Below are 18,436 nucleotides of genomic sequence, written 5' to 3'. Positions count from 1 at the left end.
CAGAGAAGGAGACATGCTAGAATGGATGTAATATGTACAGTCAGAAGATAAGCATGATGGTTATGTTCCTTGGGAAGGCCCAAGGACACAAAATTTATCAAGGCCATATGAATGGCCTGGTGAGACAGGAAGCAGCATCATTAAAAAGTTCAGGGGCTTCCCTGGTGGCGCAGTGGTTGAGTGTTCTGCCTGCCGATGCAGGGGACGCGGGTTCGTGCCCCGGTCCGGGAGGATCCCACATGCTGCGGAGCAGCTGGGCCCGTGAGCCATGGCCGCTGGGCCTGTGCGTCCGGAGCCTGTGCTCCGCAACGGGAGAGGCCACAACAGTGAGAGGCCCGTGTACAGAAAAAAAAAAAAAAAAATTCAGTAGTGTCTCTACTTTTCATTTTAGGGCTGGAGATAGAAAATACTGTTACAGAATTTATCTAGCTGAAAACAATGTCCATGAATGGACTTTAAAATAGTAGAGTGTAGGTGGCAGCAGTTAACTGTCAGTAACCAGGTGGTACTTAACCACATATGTTGTGATCACTAGCAAAGTTGGAGTAATAGCCCTGGGAACCAGATACACAGGGACTTACAAGGATGGTTAATAGAATATGACCTCCCTAGGGGCAAAATAGATTGGTGGCTGACAAAGTCACTACTCAGCTTGAACCAGCAGAAGAAATCAAGGTTTGGTGATTGGGCGTCTGAGGATAGCCACCCTAATAAATATGTCATGATTCCTTGCATAGGTTTCAGACTGGGGACCATTGTTCAGAATCAGAGCCCACTAAACAGTGGTTCCAAGTGGAACAATTGCAATACCACAGCATGTATACAAAGCAATGATTTGCTGCATTTTTCCTCAAGAAAATTATGGCCATTTACTCACTTGACTATAAATTGGGAGATGGGGATTACTCATATTTTTAGCACTGTTGGTATAGGTTATAGGGTTTCTGTGATATTGAACTACGAATACTTTGAAACATTATTGTGGCCTTCCTATATGTATGGGGGCATATGGGAGACAGGTAATAAATCACTTACATAGACCACCTGATGGTCATTTCCCTGGACCCTGAATGTTTAATTGGTATTAACATACTTGGAAGTTAGTACAACTTCCAGATTGGGCCCTTGGTTGTAGATAACTACCAAAATAGGGAAAGCCACATGGAAGCCTCTGAAACTGTTCCTGTCATGAGAAAGTAAGTAAAAATATATAAATAAAAATTGTATCATATATGTATTATATAGAGTTTAGGAGATTTATATCAGCCATGAGTTTCTAACAGATGCAAGGATGGTGGTCCTTATCACATCCCCAGTTAAGTTACCTAGCAATGATCTTGCAAAAACCAGATGGATCCTGGAAGGTGACTGTAGACAGCTGCAAGCTCAGCCCAGTAGTTGCCCTGATTGAAGTTGCCATGATGGATGTGGTAACTTTGTTAGAACAGATAGAGCCTCAGGTTCTGGTATATGGACACTGTTTTGGCATATGCATTCTTTTCTATTTCAGTAAGAAAAGAGGATCAGGGAGAGTTTTTGCTCACTTCAAATGTGTAATAAACACTTGCAAATTTTGCTGTTGAGCTGTAATTCCTTTTCCTCTGCTCTAATGTAATCCAAAGGGATCTCGGACTATCTAAACAGTGCAGAGCGCAGCACATGAATCCATTGCTTTCAGGATAGCATGTTAATCTCTTCAAATAGTTAGTACTATGAAGGCCTTCATGAGACCCTGTTTAGAGGATGGAGTGGTCATGATGGCAGAGGGAGAGGCCAACAGCATGGATTCTCACTAACTAAGGCTAATCTAGCTACTGCTACTGCCAAATGTCCAACCTGTAAGAAAAAGAGACCAAAACCAAGCTCCAAAATTACATAATTTCTTGAGATTTACTATCTACCTGGTAACAAGTTAACTATTTTGAATAGCTTCCATCCTGAGAATATCACTGGTCTTGTCACTAGAATAAATTATTATTATATATTTCTGCCAGTGTATATGGGTTTCAAAAACATTCCTGTTCTGCTAATTGTTCTTCAAAGAAATGAGTTTTATGGAAGGTGTGATGGTTTATTTTATGCCTCAACTTGACTGGGCCACAGGGTGGCCAGATATTTGGTCAAACATTACTCTGGGTGTATCTGTGAGGATGTTTCTTTTTTTGTTTGTTTGGTTTTTTTCTTTTTAACATCTTTATTGGAGTATAATTGCTTACAAAGGTGCGTTAGTTTCTCCTTTGGAAAGCTCCTTAACATTGATTTTGGCAATGATTTTTTGGATTTGACACCAAAAACACAAGCAACAAAAGCAGAAATCAACAAGTGGGACTATATCAAACTAAAAAGCTTCTTCACAGCTAAAGAAGCAATCAACAAAATGAAAAGGCTACCTACAGAATGGGAGAAAATTTTTGCAAACCATATACAGAGTAAAGGGTTAATGTCCAAAATATATAAGGAACTCATACAACTCAATACAAAATAATCCAACTAAAAAATGGGTAGAAGAACTAAGTAGACATTTTCCTAAGAAGACACCCAAGTGGCCAACAGGTACATGAAAAGATGCTCAACATTCAATCTGGAACAATTCTTGAGTGTACAAATCCTTCACCTCCTTGATCAAACTTATTACCAAGTATTTTATTCTTTTTAATGCAATTGTAAATGAGATCGTTTTCTTAATTTCTCTTTCTGATAGGTATTATTAGTGTATAGAAACACAATTGACCTTTGTATATTGATTTTGTATCTTGCAACTTTACTGAAACTGTTTATTAGTTATAACAGTCTTTTGGTGAAGTCTATTATAAATATTATATCATATCATCTGCAAGCAGAGACAATTTAAATTATTATTTTCTGATTTGAATGCTTTTTATTTCTTTTTCTTGACTAATTGCTCTGACTAGGACTGCCAGTATTGTGTTAAATAATAGTGAGAACAGGCATTCTTGTCATGTTCCTGATCTTAGAGCAATAGCTTTCAGCTTTTCATCACTGATTATGATGTTAGCTGTGGGCTTGTTATATAGGGCCTTTATTATGTTGAGATAAATTTCTTCTATATCCACTTTGTTAAGAGTTTTTTATTAGGAAAAGATGTTGAATTTGTCAAATGCTTTTTCTGCATCTATCAAGATAATCACAGGATTTTATCCTTTATTTTGTAATGTGGTGAATCACATTGATTAATTTGCAAGTGTTGACCCATCCTTGCATCCCAGAAGCAAAGCCCACTTGATCATGGTGTATGATCCTTTTAATGTACTGTTGAATTTGATTTACTGATATTTTATTGGGTAATTTTGCATTTATGTTCATCACATATATTGACCTGTAATTTAATTTTTTTGTATATCCTTGTCTGGCTTTTGTATCAGGTAATGATGGCCTTGTAAGATGAATTTCAAAGTGTTCTTTCCTCATCTGTGTTTTGGAGAAGTTTGAGAGGGAATGGTATGACTTCTTATAATATTTGGTAGAATTCACCAGTGAAACCATCTGGTCCTATAACCAAAGATAGGAAATCTGAGAAGAATGAAATATTATGATAAAACATCATAGCCTAATTGAAGTTGGGGGACAAAGTCTTGGTTGCTGTGACAGTAAATTACTCTTAGTTTGAGTAAGAGCTTCTCACATACCACTATGTTCTATTTAAACATGACTAGGATTTTGGGTGATCCTATGACCAGAGCTACTCATCATCAACTGGGCATAATCATATCATTAAGCCATAAAGTCAAGTGGGCACAGCAGAAGTTGACTATATAATGAAAATGATACATTCAGGATTAGGCCAAACAGTTTGAATTTGACTTCCTATCTTCTAACTGTACTTTTTTTTTTCTTTTCTGTCATTATCCAAGATAATTTTCTTTCTCATGAGTAGTCCTAAATGGTTTCTTTACAAATCTATCATGGTAGTTTTGATATTAATTTGGGGGATGGAAATAGCAATAATAATAAATGTATGTAGGGCATTCCAGTGACTTCTGGAGAGACATGTTCTCCTGATCTGAAAGGCAACAGGAAAAGGAGAGAGAGGGCACAGCCTCTGAATGTTTTTATGTTTTTGCAGAAATGCAGTTGCCATAGAAATTCAATGCAGAGTCATGTTAAGGGGTTAAAATATACAAGCAACCCATCTTAAACATACTACATAAGGAAAAATCTGAATTTTGTTATATCTAGTGTAACACATTTAAATTAACATTACTATCAAACACTCAGTAATTTGGCATTGTAAATCTCTTAAAAACAAAATTATCATAAACTTCAAATCAGTCTCTCACAGCTTAAAAACAAAGAAACAAACAAAAAATGGGGCCTCAGGTTAGGATTCAATGTGACTTTTTTCAATTTTGAAAAACTTATGAATTTAATAGGAGTTAAGAAGAGGAAGGACAGGGGAGAGATTGCTAAAGGATTTCTTCCTGGGGTGATGCAAATATTCCAAAATGAGATAGTGGTGATGCTTGCAGAACTCTGTGAATACACCAAACAATGAACACTTAACCGCTAATGCTAAACATTGCACACTTTAAAGTGGTAAAATGTATGGTAAGTAAACTATATTTCCATAAAGCTGTTATTTTGAGAAAAAACAACTTATGATAGGCAGTCTCTTCCTGGGTGCTGGCATTGTATATAAAGATCATATATTACCTAGTTCCTGAAATGTGACCGCTTTTCTCTCTAATCAAACTCAGGAGTATATTTTTTCTCTTTGAGTAAAATTAAAACAAAATTTTTAAAAGTAAATGATTCAAAACACAATTTAATTTATACCAGAACATGAATTTTATTAATTTGTAATTAATTTTAAAAACTGATTAAGACTGTAACTCTTAAATTTTTACCTATATTTACTTATTCTGTTTCCTTATCCATAAAATGGGGGCATTTATCATATAATAAAAAAAATGTAAAGCAATTAGAACTTTTCCTAGTGCCTAGAAGGTGCTTTGTAAATATTTGTTATTATTAATAAGTAATGCACAGGCCATATTCACTTCTCCAATAGAATATTTTTATACTTTACCAAACAAATTTCTTATTTTCCAGTATTATTTTTTCCTCAATTTTTTTCACAAGCTGTCCACTCGAGAACACAAGAATTTTAAACACCAATCTTCAGCTCAATGAGTTTACAAAGTAGGTGTGAAGTCACAAAACTTCAAGATATTGTTTATTTTTTTCAGAAGTCACAGGTCTTTTCAGGAATTAGGAGGTTCCCATCACATATGAAAACAAAGTAACATTGTTAAAAGAATACCATTCAACTGGCAAAAACATTGAAACATTCTTCAGTTTTATAATTTAGTGAATTCTAAGCTCCTATTTACCATTTCCACACCTAAAATCATGATATTAATCCAATTCCTCATGCTCAGTTCAGTAATGATTATGCATTCTCATTATGAAATTTGGAACTTACCCAGTTGTACCTGTGAGTGGATGGATGCAGCGACCCCAGCCAGACAGAGGGGTGATTACCAAGGTCTCAGTCCCTTTAGAAATTTAAGTTTGGGCCACAACAGGGCCAGATTCATGGGCATTTGACCTGGGCAGTCCCACAGGTCAAATGAAGGGCCCCATACTTAAAAGAACCTCATGCTTGGTCTATTGCTCTGCTGTCACTGTTTTGAAATTCTTAGTAATTTTTGAACAAGGAGTCCTACATTTCATTTTGCACTGAACACAGAAAATTATATAGCTAATCCTGGGTCATAAAGCCAGGTAAGCTACCAAATCCTGTGGTAATAATTCAGGGTAGGAGGAAATTAGTATAGGTGTTTGAGGAGGGAGAGGATGAGTATTAATGGTACCCTGAACCTACCTGCAGCAATGGTGTCTGTACCTCTTCCCACTAACCTCTCATAAGTTTCTCCTCAGAAACACGGACAAGAACTATGGAGGAGGGACTTTCCTGGTGGCACAGTGGTTAAGAATCCGCCAGCCAATGCAGGGTACACGGGTTTGAGCCCTGTTCCGGAAAGATCCCACATGCCGCGGAGCAACTAAGCCCGTGTGCCACAACTACTGAGCCTGCATTCTAGAGCCCGTGAGCGACAGCTACTGAGCCCTCATGCCTCAACTACTGAAGCCCGTGTGCCTAGAGTCTGTGCTCCACAACAAGAGAAGCCACTGCAATGAGAAGCCCGCTCATCACAATGAAGAGCAGCCCCCACTCGCCACATCTAGAGAAAGCCTGCACAGAGCAACAAAGACTGGACACGGCCAAAAATTTTTAAAAGTTAATTAAAAAAATGATTCTGGTTCAAAAGAAAAATGCATATACAAAGCTTAAAAAGAAAATGATGAAGGAGCTGTTTTCCAAACCTCATGCACAGAGAAGAGAATCTGTATGAAGCAAGGGATGGATGGGAGGTGTCTTGCTTACATCTCTATTCAAGGAAGACTTCTGCAGGAAGGATAGCTGGTTGACAGCCTCCAGCTGCCCCAAGATTGGCCAATGTGTTCTTGCCAGACTGCTTCCCCAGTGACTAAGCACTATGACGTACTAGAATCACTATATTCCTGCCCACCCCTAGATTCCTAGAATCCCTGTAATGGTAGACTTTGCTTAGGGAGTCTGATTACCTAGTCAGTTAGCTAGCATCCTCTCTCTCTCTCTTTCAGATATATATACAATCGCTATTGGGATCATGGGTAAATTTTTGTTTCTTTCACCCTGCTTTGCTTATGTGTATATTTTTTTTTTCTGCAAATACATGTGCTACTTCAAGGACTTACAATATTGTTGGAAATCATCAAGAATAACACATTTTGTGATCTGTTTGAAAGGAATAAATGATTTCACCCACCTACATTTACTGACTACTCATGAAATGCAAAGCTTCACCTTACTTTACCCTATCATCAGAAAAATGATTCCAGTTTTGGTACAAAAGGATACTTCCAAGTATCCTTTCTGCAAGATTGTAGAAAAGCAACCTCATGTATATTACATGATAGCTTTTACATGAATTACTGCTGCTGCAAATCAGTGGGCAGTGTATGTGGACAAATACTCAATGTTTTCATGTTTTTTTTAAGTATAGGTTGCACTTTTGCATTTCATGGTGCCTTTTAGAATTAACTATATCTTTTCTTTAATGTCACGAACTATGTTTTGAAATATTCAAACACATGAGAAAAAGGCTTATTGAAGTAAATATTCTGCAATTAGTATTTCTCATGCCACTTATACCATGATTACATGAAATGTAAAATCACTGCTTTTGAGTATTAGGAAAAAAATAGAAGGAATCATAATTATAGGCAAGTTTTATTAGGAAATGTTTAGGTTAACTCTGAAATTCAAGTATAAATAAGATTTTTTAAAATCTCAGTTTATAGTTATCACAAGTATGTGTGATAAGTTAAGTTTTGCTAACCAGTAAATTGGGGTGGTCCTTGAATCTTCCTTTGGCAGTTCCTCCCCTTCATTTCAAATCAATCAGAAAGTCTTACAGACTCTACGTCCTAAACCTTTCTTGAAGCCCTCCCCTCCACCCTATTTCTGCTGGCATTGGGCTCATGCTCATTTTTTCTTCATTTGAGTGCTCACATTCTGGCCTCCCTTCTGACTCTCCACATTGTTGCCAGTGTGATTGTTCTGAAATGGAAATATGGTCATTCCTCTGCAATTCACATCTGTCATTGAGTTCCCAGAGCCTAGCTTGAAGTCAAATACTTGTTGGCAATATATTTGAGAACTTTTTTGATCTTACTCCTGCTTGCTTCTCAGACTCATCCCTGTCTGCCTACAAAACCTCTCTGCTCTGGCTCTGAACTCCCTGTCATCATTCAAAAGTTCCATGAGTTTTCACAGCCCTGCAAGTTGCATCTTCCGTTGCCACTGCCTGGAATATATTCCCCTCAGCCCAATCCTGAAAAATATAACTCATTTCTCTTTTTTCGCCTATATTTTTTCTTAAGTTCATGATTAACATTGCCATTTTAAAAAACCTCAATGCAAAGAATTTAATTTGCACATCATAAAATAATTTAATATTTCTGTATAAAATATTCTTTTATTTCCCATTTCAGAATAACTAAACCATAATATCACGTGACAGTTTTTCTCAGCTGATTTCACTGATTTTCCCCCAGCAGATAAACAACTTACCTTGAGTTAAGCACTTCCTCCTCTGCCCTTTGCTGCATGCCGAATAAAGCTCTGATAAACATCTTCAGGTATTGCATGTGGCAAACATTCTAACATGTCCAGGAAATTCTTAAAGCCAGAGACTCTCTTTGTTCGTTTCCATTCCCTAAATGTCTTGGATACTTGCTACATGGCAAGTACTCATGTAATATTTGTTTAGAGAATGAACGATAGCAAATAATTGAGAATAAAACTTGATTTTTTAGTGTTATTTTGAAATTTTTTATCAAAATGACAGAACATAACTATTCAGTTATACATTTATCCTTGGTCATGTTCTTGCTTAAATCGTGTAACTATTAACATACAGTTCACTCCAACAGCATTTTTATGTTCCTACGTATTAGGTATTTTGTTGTTTGCTTGGGAAACTCAGATAAAAACAACACTGACTCTTTATTCAATGTTTTCTTATTATAAGTGAGTGATGAAATAACAGTTGGTACTATTCACTGTACTCTGTGCCACCTACTATTTAATCACCTAATAAGATACTTCGAGGTGAAATTTAATCATCAGCAGTCTTATTTTGTATATGTGTGTAAAATAATTTAAATGCATTCAAAATATGCATTGTGTTGTGGCAATATAGGTAAATTTATGTATAAAAAGCATTGGATATAATGGTTATTCAATTAATATTTTGGATTGGTTGAATATATCACTAATATGAATGAGTAATTCATACTACTATAATCCTTTCATTTCAGCTGAGCTCTCTATATTTTCTTCTTTTTTGAAGAGAATGGCACTTCAGTATAATCACAAAAAGTGAATAGATGGGATTGCATAGTCTCAATCAACCTACTTTTTACATGCAAAAAATTTAAAAACACATAATTATAAATGTCCTATATTTCACCGTAAACATTATTGTTCAAATCTTAGAGTTACAACAATATAAAATGTTAGTAAAATCAATGTTTTGTTGAAATTACAGTAATTCATGTAAGATTTTTTAGAAACTGACACTAGTGAAAACTCTGAAGTAGTGTAGTTTTTTGGCATTTATTTTTCAAACTTCCAATTGGAAACTCAATCACAAAGGACCATCCACAGAGTCACACACTATCTACCCTGATTGCATCTCATGATCCTTACTTCCCTGCCTCCACTAAAACACTGAGTTCTGAGTAGTAATTTTTCAGGGTTTTGATCTCTGATCTGTGCCTTATAATTTGATGAAAGTAATTTTTGAAAGGTTAATATGTCAGGACATTTTTTGCAAATGTCCTAAACAGGTTCTCTTGTATTACTATGATTATTAGTTTCATAATGTTGCCATAACAAATTGCCACAAATTCAGAGACTTAACACAGGCATTATCTCACAGTGCCTTCACAGTCTGAAGTCTAGCTTCCTTGGGTCTCAGAAGGCTAAAATCAAGGTGTCTACATGGCTGTGTTCCTTTCTTGATGCTATAAGGCAGAATCCACATCCTGGCTTGTGTGAGTGATTGGTAGGATTCACTTCCTTGTGGTTGTAGGGCTAAGGTCCCTGTTTTCTTGCTGGTATTGCCGGTTGGCTAGACATCAGGGATCTTTCTCAGCTTCTAGAGGCTGCTAGCCTTCCTTGACTCCTGGCCGCATTCCTCCATCTTCAAACCAACAAGAGTGGGTCAAGTCCCTTTCATGCCTCAAGTCACTCAAGCTTCATCTCTTTGACTGATGATTCTGTCTTCCTCTTTAGCTTTTAAGGGCTCATATGATTACATTAGGTCCACTCAGGTAATCCAGGATAACCTTCCTAATATAAAGCAATTGATTAGTAACCTTAATTCCATGTGAAAGTCTCTTCTCAGCAGTACCTGTATCAGTGCTTTACTGAACAGCTAGGAAACAAAAAATCTTGGGGAGATATTTTTACAATTCTGTCAACCACTTCATGTAATGATTTTTTTTTCTTCTGGAATGCATATTGAATAAGTTAAGTAAATAGTGAGAACTTTTTTAGCACTTTATCCTATGATGGTTTTCTTTTTCAAAGAAAGAGTACAAACAAGGGAGAAAAACATAAAAGAACATTCTTCATTCTGAGTCTCTCTCTCTCTCTCATTCTCTCTCATCCTCCTCTTCTCTCTTAGTTGTTTTGTTGCTGTTATAAGTTTTTCTTAAACATGCAGCTTCTGACCAATGCCATTGAAGGCCCAGGTACATTCTAGCTTCCTGCTTTGCCATTTTTAGCATGTGGATTCCATTCTCCCATTCATAGTATGGTTGATAATCTTCTAACAACCTGCCATTATTCCAAGCATAAAGAAGAAGGGTGGAAAAAACATAAAGTGCCTAAGGGTAAAAGCATAACTACCTGCCTATGGAGCCTCACCATTCTTCAAAACATTCCTAAAAGCTCAACTCAGTGACTTGTTTCCATCTAATTGTTGGAACCATGCTACATTGCTTTCCTTAGATGAAAGAAGATTAGGAAAACAGTGGGGCTGAATAGATTGGGTTGATGAACACCATTGCATCTGACACACTATCATCAGACAGAGGATAGTATGGTTTATATTTGAATATTTCTTGTCTAACATTGAACAGAGAAAATAAGGAAATTTGTGCTCATCTGACCGAACTGTGCCTTGGTGTCCTGAAATTAATTTTATGTGGATTGAAGAAATCAATAATCACTAAATTTCAGAATGGAATTTCAATTTTCATTTAGTAAATCCTAAACCATATGTAATATTTGTTTAAATTGTTAATCTTTCTCAAAAAATATTGAAGTTTTTAATGTTAACTTTATGGGATTAAGCCAAAGACATCAAGAGTGTTAGAAATTCCATGCCCTATATATTGTGAAGTGTGGAATGGTATGAATATATGATCTTTTGTCTTATCACAAATTATAATAAGCTTTTAACTTGACTATCTGTTAAGTTCTGTAGCTTTTCTAAAATTAGGATTAAGTTAAATTTGAGCTCGTATATTCTAATCCATGTAAAATTTACATATCTGATTTTGTGACTTTTTGTGACTATCCTCCAAATCAGCATTTCTATAGCAGAGCCTATCTACCAGAAACAACAAAATTTAAGGCATGTTATTTTGTACTTTCAGTGATCTTAGTCCTTGCACTTAAAAAAACTCCATATCAATATACATTAATGGGAAGACATTGTAATGTCACAAAAAAATCAACAATGTGTTTTTACTTCACTGTTCTCTTGTCCGGGTGGCATAGTGTAGATGATGGGTAATAAAAAAAAATGAGATTCAAAGCAATTATTTTCCAAACTGCTGGCATTGAAAAAATTGTAGTCATTTGGAAACATTTAGGGCTCTGAACCAAATGAACTTACTATTATATAAAATGCAAGAATCAAAATACATAACAGTAATCCCTGAATGTCAAGGGCAAATCACTTAGCTATAATAATTTTAAGTCCTTGAGCATTTATTATAAAGCATACTGACAATGTGAATATACACCTGGCTATATATCTCCCAATAACACATTGATTTTCAGCTATTTCAATAATGGTATAGATCTCAGCATAGGACTGTTCTATGATAGAAGCAATCATTCTAAGTAAGGTATGTATTTAAGGTTATGTCAAGTTGTGAGAAACTTACTAAGTACTTCTGTTTAAAAATTTCCCTGTTTAATATGTTAAAACTTTGTTTACAATATTCCAAGGGTATTTTATTCCAAAGGTCTTTCATCATAAAATATTTTCAGTGTAACATTTACTATTATGTGACAATTCAAGCAGGTAATACATACTTAAGAATTTACAGTTTGTCAGAGTCAGATGTGAAGTTGTCTTTCTTAGAAAGTGACATCTAAGAGAAGACTAATGTTCCAAATAATACAATAGTACTGCTATATACAGAAAAAAAACACGTTCTTAAAACAACACAAAACAAAACAAAATTGGTAAGATGCTAGAAGAGCAGATACTTGAAGAAGGATGATTGCAGGCTGGCAATGCCATGTGAAACAACACTGCACTGAAGAAACTGGAGGAGTCTGCATGCCCTGAAGGACTCTTTCTTCATGAACCCCATTGGCCTCTCACAGCAAAGGGTCTAAAAAATCAACTAAGAAGTGTCTATGGTGATACAGACCGGAAAGGGGAACACAGTCATGTGGGTGGGACAAGTATATGCATCCTGATGCTTCCTCTTTATTTCCACAAGACAAAAGTTTTAATCAGAAAGAACAGTGACACTACTGGCCTTAGGGTATATTAAGGCCAGTTTTAACGAGCTTACATGATAGGTGAAACAATCATTTGAGGGTAGAACCTGATTAATTAAAGGTATATTCATTAAAGATATAACAATGTATATTTTAAATTAGCAGGAAATTACTACAAACTTTATAAGAGATGTATAAGTAATAAGTCAATAGTGGAGGTAAAATGATATACTATATAATGTTTATTTAATGCAAAAGAAGGCAGAGCAAGAGTATATAATAAATTAAATAAATACAAAACAGCTAGAGATTTAGTAAAGTTTTTATCCAACGACATCCGTAATCACGTTACTTATGAATGGCTTAAATATAACTTTCTTAAGAATGCAATTGTCAGATTGGATCAGACAGCAAGATCCAATTCTACTGTGTCTATTAGAAATGCAGTTAATATATACTGATAAAGATAAGTTAAAAGTAAAAAGATGGAGAAAGATATGCCATGAAAATAGCCCCCAAAACCTTGAATAGCTATGTTAATATCAGAAAAAGCCAGCTTCGGAACAAGGAATACTATCCAGAATAAAATGGGACAGTATATCATCATTAAGGGTCAATTCTCCAATAAGACATAATGACCATAAATATATATATATATATTACTGATAACAGAGCATCAAAATAAATGAGACAAAAATGGAAGTTAGTAAAACAAGTTGGCAGTTCTAAAATTATAATTGAGACATCAAAAATCCTTTCCCAGTAATTGATAGAACAAATAGGCAGAAAGACAGTAAGAGTATAGAAGATTGGAACACTATCAACCAAATAGTCCTAATTGACATTTATAGAACAATTCACCCAACAGTAGAATACACGTTATTTTCAAAGACATATGAATATTCAACAAGATAGACCATAAAATAAGCCAATAAAAATATCTCAAACAATTTAAAAGAGTAGAAATCATAGCTACATTTTAATAGCATAATAGAATTTAGCTATAAGTCAAACAGGAATAAATCTAAAAAATTCTCAAATCTTTAGATATTAAACATCCCATTTCTAAATAACCCAGGGTTAAAGGGGAAGTCTAAAACCAATGAAAAAACAGTCTGTATGAAATACAGATAAAAATACAACACATCAAAATATGAGGGATACAGCTATAGCAGTGCTTTCAGGGTCATTTATAGTATTGAATACTTATATTAGGAAAGAAGAAATGACTCAGATCAATAATTTAATTTTTCATCTTAAGAAATTTTTTCTTTTTTTTTTTGTGGTACGCGGGCCTCTCACTGTTGTGGCCTCTCCCGTTGCAGAGCACAGGCTCTGGACGCGCAGGCTCAGTGGCCATGGCTCACGGGCCCAGCCGCTCCGCGGCATGTGGGATCTTCCCGGACCAGGGCACGAACCCGTGTCCCCTGCATCGGCAGGCAGACTCTCAACCACTGCGCCACCAGGGAAGCCCCATCTTAAGAAATTTTTAAAGAAAAATAGAGAAAACTAAACCCAAAGCAAGTAGAAAGAAGTAATAAAGAATGGAGAAGAAATTAATGAAATTGAAAATAGAAAAATTAAAAAAATCAATGCAAATAAAAGCATATTCTTTGAAAAGTTCAATAAAATTGACAAACTTCTAGTTACAGTGGCAAGAAAAAAGGGAGAAGAGCTTCCTATAAGAATGAAAAATTTCAATATCAAGAATGGAAAATAAAGGGACATTGTTACTGGCAACATCGGCTCTAAGAGGAGTCCCGTAGATAGCCTGTGACCTCAGTGTTATCACAGAGTTGGATTTCAGAGTGGTGGATTTGGAGCCCTTAGTCAAGTTCATTCCTGGTATTTGGAAGTAAGTGAAGAAAATTCTCAGTCACAACTGTGAAAACGTCGTTATAAAAATAAAAGGAATATGGGTTGTTCTAGATGACCAGAAAATTCAATATGTGATCTTTTATTAGATCTTGGATCAGAACTAAGAAATAAAAACAACTAGAAAAATTTTCAGTGGCATATTTGGGGAAAATTGCTATATTGAACACATGACATAAATATTAAAGAACATTTTGTATATCAGGCTTAAATTTTCTGGATGTGATAATTACATTACAATTAGATAAAATATCTTTAAAAAAAATGAAATACAAGCTAAAATATTTGTGTGAAGTATCAGAAACTTAGTTTTAAATAATTGATAAATATGTAATCAAAATGTGTATTGTTGTGAGTGTATGTTTAGGTAGACCGAGGGTGAGAGATAAAGGATATATAGCAAATAATGAAACCTGGAAACTCTAGGTAAGGGATATAGGAATGCAAACTTCTAATTTTTGAAGGTCACATATTTTTATACTAAAATTTGGGTTAAAAATAACAACGGTTTACAGTACATTCTTATGGTTAGCAGTTTATAAAAAGCCAACCCACTTCACAGTTCTTATAATTATTTTTTGCTGTCATACTGCTCAAGTGCCTTAGCCATTATAAATCTGAACTCTTCACCTTCCACCTATACCTCATCCAAATGACACATAAAATCTTTAGTGATTGTGGTGTTCTTATTGCTTTCAGTTGAGGGTAAAATTCAGTTCCGAAATTCCACCTTGAAGATTAGCATTCTAAGTACAAACTGGTAGCTTAGTCTTTCCAGAAAGCTGAGCCTGAGGCAGAGGAGTTATGTTCATTTCTAGGGAGCAGAAGTGAAAGACAAAGTGGCAAGGAGGAAGGGAGAGATGATACAAGTATAGATTATTGAACTGCCTACCACTAAGTAAGACAAATTGCAGAATACCATGATTACTCTCAAAAATCCATACTAGCTTCATTTTGGGTCCTTCTATTGGAAGGGATAAATAGGACTGAATTTACCCACAAATTACTGAATCCTACTGTTCAAAGTTTATCCCTTGGGACATTAACTCCCACATACTTTCAGGTTGTGCAAAGGAATGTGCCAAAAGAGGTTCTGCACCCAGATACATTAACTCCTGTACACTTCTGGCCTGCCCTAAGGTGGATAATTGCAGGTGGCAGCATGATTCTATCAGCATATACTGGAATGATGAGTGCTGGGGAGATATGAGTGGAGCATCGAAACCATCTAATACAGTCGGGGCAGGAGATATTAATTATTGGCTTGAAAGTCCAAATGGATAACCTTAAATTCCTGGGTTTATGGTTTTACTTTGAGGTATTTAAGCATGATGTATGAGTAAAAATTTCCTCTGTTAAATCAAGTTTAAGGTCCTAACTCCCTAATCTTCTGGAAAACTGTGGTATCTTTTAACAGATTTTGCAAAAGTAACATGATTAAGATTTCAAATTGACCATTCATTCATTCACTCATTCAACAAACATTTATTGAACACCTAAAGTATGTCATGGGTTAAACTAGGCACCAGTGTTACTGTTACTAAAATCATTATAGTGCCACCTAGAATTCAATGTATTGTGACACTCAAATAAGAAAATCCATAGTTACCGTAAAAGATATTACAGAGTGCTATAGGAAGACACGGTAAGACCTTAATTCATCCTGTGGACAGTAGTATATGGGCCATATCAGTAGGGCTTCCTGTAGAAGGCAATTGAAATGGATATGTAACACGAAGGAAGGGTGAAGTTTTGAGGAAAAGAGAAGAGAAATTCACGGTTGCCAGAAAATGAATGGTTAAGGATCAGTCCAGAAAGGAGTTCCATTCATAATCAGTATAAGAAATGCTCACTGGGGCTTCCCTGGTGGCGCAGTGGTGGAGAGTCCGCCTGATGATGCAGGGGACACGGGTTCGTGTCCCGGTCCGGGAAGATCCCACATGCCGCGGAGCGGCTAGGCCCCGTGAGCCAAGGACACTGAGCCTGCGCGTCCGGAGCCTGTGCTCCGCAACGGGAGAGGCCACAACAGTGAGAGGCCCGCGTACCGCAAGAAAAAAAAAAAAAAAAAAAAGAGAAATGCTCACTGGAGTGTAGGAAAAGAGGACAATGGAGAGGGAGGTAGAAGCCAGATCATGCATGGTCCATGTATGTATAGTAAGTGCTATGGTCTAGTCTTTGTGTTCCCCTCCAAATTCATACGTTGAAATCTTAATTTCCGTAGCTGATAGTATTAGTAGGTGGGGCCTTTGGGAAATGATTATGGTATTAGTGCTCTTATAAAAGAGACCCCACAGAGCTCCCTAAGCTCTTCTGCCATGTGAGGATACAATGAGAAGTCTGTGATTCAGAAGAGGGCCCTCATCTGACCATACTGGCACCCTATTCTTGAACTTGCAGCCTCCGGAACCGTGAGGAAAAAAAATTCCTGTTGTTTATGAGCCACCCAACCTGCAGGATAATCTTACAGCAGCCCAAAAGGACAAAGAGAGTTTGGATGTGAGATTTTACTCCAAGAAAGATGGGAATCCGTTGAAGGATTTTACCTGGTAACTTAGAAGAGAGAAAAGTTTCATAACACAATCAGGTATTTTTATAAGAAAAATTTGTTTCTTTTTCAGAAAGATCACTCTGGAAATACTGTGACTAGATTTTTGGAGAAGTGTGATGGCAGGCCTGGATATAGAAAGATGAGTTAGTAGTCCATTAATATAAGTCAAACAAGAAAGTGGATATAAAAAGTGTGAATTTGTGGCTGAGAGTTCTTTTCTTTTACTACTTGAAAAATGTTATGTCAAAGCTTCTGACTCCATAATTTTAGACAAGAAATGTGCTGTCATTGGAATTGGTTTCTCAGTAAGTGATGCATCGTTTCTGCCTGTCCACTTTCGAGATTTTTTTTGTCTCTACTTTTCAGAAGTTTAATTATGACGCCTCTTGACAAGGATACCTTTGTGTTTTTCCTCTTTGGATTTGCTCAGATTCTTGAATGTGTGCTTATATCTTCTAAAAAATTGGGAACGTTTTACTCATTATTTCTTTGAATACGTTGTCAGAGCTACGTGCTCTCTTTTTTCATTCTGGAACTTTGATGAGATGAATGTGAGTGCTTTTGTTACTGTTTACAGGTTCTTGAGATCCTCCTGTTCTTTCTCCCATCTCTACCCCTCAGCCTATTTTTCTCTGTACATTTGGTACATTGTATTGATCTCTTCTAAGTTCATGATTCTATGCTTTGTAATCTCCAGTCTACTCTTGAGCAAAGTTTTTTGATTGTTGTATTTTTCAGTTCTACTGTTCTCATTTATTTTTATTCTTATAACTTCTAGTTCTTTGTTTACATTTTCTATTTTTCCCATTTCCGTCAAGGAACACATAATTGCTAACTGAAGCATTTATGTGACAGCTTATTTAAAATCCCTGTCTGATAATTTCAATAGATGTTTTATCTCAGTGCTGGTGTAGGTTTATTGTCTTTTCTCATTTATTCTGTGATTTCCTGGTTCTTGGTGCCATGAGTATTTTTCAGTTGGATTCTAAACATTGTGAGTTATTACATGACTCTGTATCCCATTTAATTTTATTATTACTTTTTAGAAGGAAGTCATCCTATTGGAGGTGTAGTATGAGGACTGGGGGGTTACGTACAGATTTCCATTGGGCCCTACTGTCAATACCCCAGCAAAAGTGGGCACTTACATTCTCTCACTGCAGACAGATCAAGTAGAAGTTCAGCTATCCTATTGGCCCTTCTGACACCTTCCCCCCAAAGTGGGAACATTAATATCATTGTGTTGCCTTTTAGTAGGAGTGGAAGTTCATCTCCCCAGTAGATTTCTTGACACCAGGGGAGGGGAGAAGTGAAGTGTTTGCTGTCCTTCCTCCCACTTCATTCCTTCTTGTTGATGCCGGGTGTGGGTAGAGGGTCAGCTACCTGCTGGCCCCACTGACACCAGGGTAAGAGGAAGAGAACTGCCAACTAGCCCTGCTTGTGCCATCTCATTCTGTCTTACTGCCTCAGGACGGTTATGGGGATTCAGCACCCCACTGGGTCTCACTGACACCATGTGTTGGGGGTTAGTGGGGTGCCTACTCCCTCCAACCTGTAACATCCTATTCTTATCGATGTCAGGGAGAGACGGAGGCTAGGTCCCACCATTGGACCCCACGACTGTGTGAGGGCAGCCCAGTGTTAACTAGCCTGTCAGGCACCACCTTTCAAAGTCTCTTTGCTAATGCAAA

At 36.4% G+C, this 18,436-nt stretch overlaps 1 long non-coding RNA gene across 1 annotated transcript in view; it reads right to left on the bottom strand.

Moving 5' to 3' along the window:
* LOC132598215 (uncharacterized) overlaps positions 1-18,436 on the bottom strand; it is a 63,457-nt gene that overhangs the window by 32,971 nt on the left and 12,050 nt on the right. The window lies entirely within an intron of this gene.

Source organism: Globicephala melas, chromosome 12 (assembly GCF_963455315.2).
Source record: "Globicephala melas chromosome 12, mGloMel1.2, whole genome shotgun sequence".
Lineage (NCBI taxonomy): Eukaryota > Metazoa > Chordata > Mammalia > Artiodactyla > Delphinidae > Globicephala > Globicephala melas.
The sequence above is the reverse complement of the archived record's forward strand: the minus strand, read 5'-3'. Positions and strand labels throughout refer to the sequence as shown.